This window comes from Engraulis encrasicolus, chromosome 6, assembly GCF_034702125.1.
Source record: "Engraulis encrasicolus isolate BLACKSEA-1 chromosome 6, IST_EnEncr_1.0, whole genome shotgun sequence".
NCBI lineage: Eukaryota > Metazoa > Chordata > Actinopteri > Clupeiformes > Engraulidae > Engraulis > Engraulis encrasicolus.
This window is the reverse complement of record NC_085862.1, coordinates 31,256,995-31,261,994: the sequence shown is the minus strand read 5'-3', so window position 1 is coordinate 31,261,994 and position 5,000 is coordinate 31,256,995. Positions and strand designations below refer to the sequence as shown.

The 5,000-nt window shown below is 46.9% G+C and overlaps 1 protein-coding gene across 2 annotated transcripts in view; it reads left to right on the top strand.

Moving 5' to 3' along the window:
- Positions 1–5,000, top strand: part of hmcn1 (hemicentin 1) — a 183,675-nt gene that overhangs the window by 37,136 nt on the left and 141,539 nt on the right. The window lies entirely within an intron of this gene.

The following is a 5,000-nucleotide window of genomic DNA, read 5'->3' as shown; positions in this document are numbered from 1 at the left end:
CACACACGCACGCACACACACACACACACACACACACACACACACACACACACACACACACACACACACACACACACACACACACACACACACACACACACACAGGCACGCGCACACACACACACACACACACACACACACACACACACACACACACACACACACACACACGCAGGCACGCACACACACACACACACACACACACACACACACGCAGGCACGCACACACACACACACACACACACACACACACACACACACACACACACACACACACGCAGGCATGCACGCACGCACGCTAACGTGCTCACACTCCTCATGTCATCATGGCGAAGAGCTTTGAAGCTCGCTGTGGGCATGATGTCAGCCTTCGCCATCTGTGTGATGTCATCCCTCACTACCGGGAGGAAGGCGTACGGCTTTGATCCAGTTAAGAACAAATGCATTATGGGTGCTGTGGGGTGCAGAGTGTTAAGTACCCATCCATAAATGGGCTTGCATGGCCCACGGGGACCCAGCTTCGTGTTTGGCCTTAGCCTTATTTCCCAACCACACCCCCGCTCTCTCTCCTCATCATTTCTTTTCCACTTCTTTGACTGTCCTATCATAATAAAGTCACCCTCCCCACACACACACAGACACACAAAAAAAGGCCAAACACACTACCATTGCCATCACCATAATCAGCTGTGCAGTCACTGTCACAGCACCAGCGCTTAAACCTGCAGTACATATGCACACAATCTGCAGCTTTCAAGCACCCTGAAACATGCAATGCACTCAGAACACACTGTACTCTATGGACAACATAATCATGAAATGTAATTAGAGATGTCCGATAATATGGGCCCACAGATATTATCGGCCCGATAATAGCATAAAATGTAATATCGGCCAATATCGGTATCGGATTTTTGACCTATCAAAACCGATATAATAATGCTTGAATTACTGTGCACTTTTCTCCGTAATTATTTTTGTATTTTGCACCGACGATGTTAATATTTGGAAAGCTTTGTTGCATTCGAGAATGCATCTAGTGGGGCATCACAATAAAATTAAGCATATTTTGTTCCACAACAGTAGATGTGTAATGTTACCAAAAATTGTTATGAGGAAAAATAACCCACATATATCGGCATCGGTATCGGCCCTATATCGGAATCGAAAATTGAGAGTTGGACAATATCGGCATATCGGATATCGGCAAGCCAATATCGGACATCTCTAAATGTAATGTAATGTAACATTAACACCAGCACGATTGTTTGCCCACTACAGAGTATCAGTTAATGCCAGCAGTCACAGCACAAGCCTGGCGCAGGATCAAATGCTTTGCCATTGGGAACCACTGGTACCACTTGCATATCCCAGGGTGATAAAGTATAAGTCCTGCTGCCACTTAGCGTATCTGTTCAAGCCAGTCCATTCATGCAGCTGATCCCAGGGTAGATGAAGTCATTGTGGAAATCAGCTGTGTTCAGTAGGAAATACATTTACTTCTTCTATCAAGTTGGTCCAGCTCTGCTCGCAAGCATACTTGCCACTGCTATGACTTCATCCCTTGCCAGCAAGCGCACACACACACACACACACACACACACACACACGCACGCTTGCTCGCTCGCTTGCCACGGCCATGATGTCAGCGTTCGCCCGATCAGCTGTGCGCTGGCTGCTCGTAAAAACTTTACGCAGCAGGAGAAACACGATGTCCCAGCAGCGCCAAGCTCATTCACGGGGAACAGTGGATGACATAAGGCCATACCTGAGGCCTAAGATCTTCCTTCAGCGATCGAGAAACAGCTGAGCAGAAGCAAACAGAAAGAAACAGAAAGAAAAGAGAGACAGAAGACAAAAGAGCAGAAAGACAAAGACAAAAGAACAGAATAGAAAAGAGAGGGATGATGAGAGAGACAGAGGTAGAGGCCATACCTGAGGGTGAAGATCTTTCTGCAGCGATCAAGAAACAGCTGAGTAGAAAAGAGGGATGACAATAGAAAAGAAAGATGGAAGACAAAAGAACAGAATTGAAAAGAGAAAGATGGAGTGAGAGACGGAGGTAGAGAGTATGAGGCCATACCTGATGGAAAAGATCTTCCTGCAGCGATAGAGAAACAGCTGAGAAGAAGAGAGGGATGACAATAGAAAAGAGAGATGGAAGACAAACAGAACAGAGATGGAAGACAAAAGAACAGAATAGAAAAGAGAGGGATGGAGGGAGAGAGTATGAGGCCATAACTGAGGGTGAAGATCTTCCTGCAGCGATCAGGAAACAGCTGAGCAGAAGAGTGGGATGACAGAAACAAGTAGAAAAGAGTGATGGAAGCATGGGACTGAGGGAGATAAGATGAGGGCATACTGTACCTGTGAGCTAAGGCCTTTCTTGGGCTGCACGGGAACAGCTCAGAAGAAAAAAGTGATTTGAGAGAGCAGAGGGAGTGAGGGAGAGAGAGATACAGCGAGGAGGATGGGAAAAGAGGAATTATGATGATGAGAACATCAGGATGATGAGGAGCCCTCCCTTGTAATGATAATGTTCTCTGTAACATCATAGCAATGTTGTTATGATGTCAACCCTTTGGCACAATATAACCAACAAATTGTCAACGAAATTGTATTGACCAAGTCTTAATCTGTTACTACTTAAGGCTCTCAGTAATGCCATTGCAATGTAGTTATGGTGTCACTTTTTGAGTCTTGTAAGCAAAGATCCAGCGGGCCCATCTAGAGGTTACGACAGTTTGGCGTGCCTGCCCTCCTCAGAATCTTCCCTCACTATACGGTAGTAGTGTAACTCGAGTTGGAGTAGGTTACTGTGTCTGGGTGTCAGCATCTCAGGGGCGCTTTGAGTGTCTCTCCCATTAGAGTAATTTAGTGTGCCCTCAGTGTGCCTGTCCTCCCCAGTATCTCATTTTAGAGTAATTTAGTGTGTCTGTGTGACTAACCCGGATTGGAGTTATTTATTGTGTCTGCTCTGCCCTCCTTCGTACGGTATTTCAGGTTAATTCAGAGTGTCTGCCCTGCTCCATATCTCAGGTTAGTGTTGAGGGCGACCTGTGTGACCCCTGTGTGACCTTGCCTTGGGGCGCCCGGGACTGGGGAAGGTGTCGGGAGCACAGTATAGTGTGACCCCATTCACACGCCGCTATGTAGCACACTGACATTTATTAGCCACTCAGAGGGGCCGACACACGCATACACACACATGCGCACACACGCACGCACACACATAAACACACACACACACACACACACACACACACACACACACACACACACACACACACACACACACACACACACACACACACACACACACACACACACACACACACACACACACACACACACACACACAGACCCTTTGGTCTGTATCTCTCTCTCTCTTTCTCTCTCTCTGTACCATTTTTAAACTTTGACTTTTATTGGCCACTCTTTGGAGCCCAAGAGGATTGTGGCTGCAAGATGAGATTGCACAGGAGGACTACAAAGGTGTGAAGGTAGATTACTGAGGGCTTAGCCTGGGTCTGGGTCTGGGTCTGGGTCTAGGTCTGGATTGGGCTCTGAGTCTGGGTTCACTCTGGCCTGGTGTGGTATACATGGGACCCCAGACGATAAGGCTTTTAAGAAACACACAGGCCATATGTGTTCCCCAATGTCCAGGGTGGCTGACAGCTTTGGCTGGGCCCAGGACAAAGACATTCAAAAAGGCCTCCCATCCAATACATACAATGTAATGAGGACCCGATGCTGGGTCCACTGTCTCCTTGGGCCAGGGGCAACAGATCCCTTTGCCCCCCTGTCATTTTCCCTGCTAATGGGCTTTACTGCCTTACTTATCGTGGCTGGGCCTCTGTGTTGGTACAGGCACATTTAGTCGGTACCTCTACCTTTGTGGTTGTATCAGGGGCAATCTTGTGTGATTGTGCCATTACATCCATGAAAGACTTCATTGTGAACTGCAGACCTGTACAATCACACACATGCATGTAGTCGCATGTGAATGTTCAGTACACACACTGATTCAACCTCACAGACACATATGGTGGCACCATATTCACATGTGGTGGTACTGTCCCTGCACACACGATCACACAAACTCAAACTCCTTTGAATACACAGACACACACACACACATACGCGCACACACACACACACACAGACACACACACCCACACCCACACACACACACACACACACACACACACACACACACACACACACACACACACACACACACACACACACACACACACACACACACACACACACACACACACACACACACACACACACACAGAACTCAACACACATATTCACAGTTATAATAATGGAGGAACATATTTTAAGTTTTATGTAAACACACACACATTCCTTTTTTCTTCTCTCAGTCATGGTCTGTCATGTATAAACCTTTTTTCATCACTTTTCACCTCAATCACACACATGCACACACGCGCGCGCACACACACACACGCACGCACGCACGCACACACACACACACACACACACACACACACACACACACACACACACACATACACACACCACTCACACACACCCTATCAGCCGACCTCCTCCTCTCTCCAGGAAGTACACACAGTCTCAATCGGTGACCTCCGACCCCTGGCTTCCCCTCGCACGCCAGGCTGCCGCACAAATATTTGGCACGGCCGTGCGCGTGGGACTTCTCAAAACAGAGGGCGAGCTATGTCAATGATTCCTCTTTAATGGGGGCCGTTAATCTTTGGGAGGCGCAATGTTTTGCATTCCTCAGGATGATAGCTCGTCGGCAACGTGCAGATAACATTTTGCTAACACTTTGTTACCCTACATTTAGCCGACCAAAATTGTAATTACTTAAGGCTGTCTGTAATGTCATAGCAATGTGAGATCGGTGATATGCAGAAAGAGGCTACTTTGTGACTTGCAAAAAGAACATAATAAATAATGAATAATGAATAATGAATTATGAATTATAAATATGAATATGAATG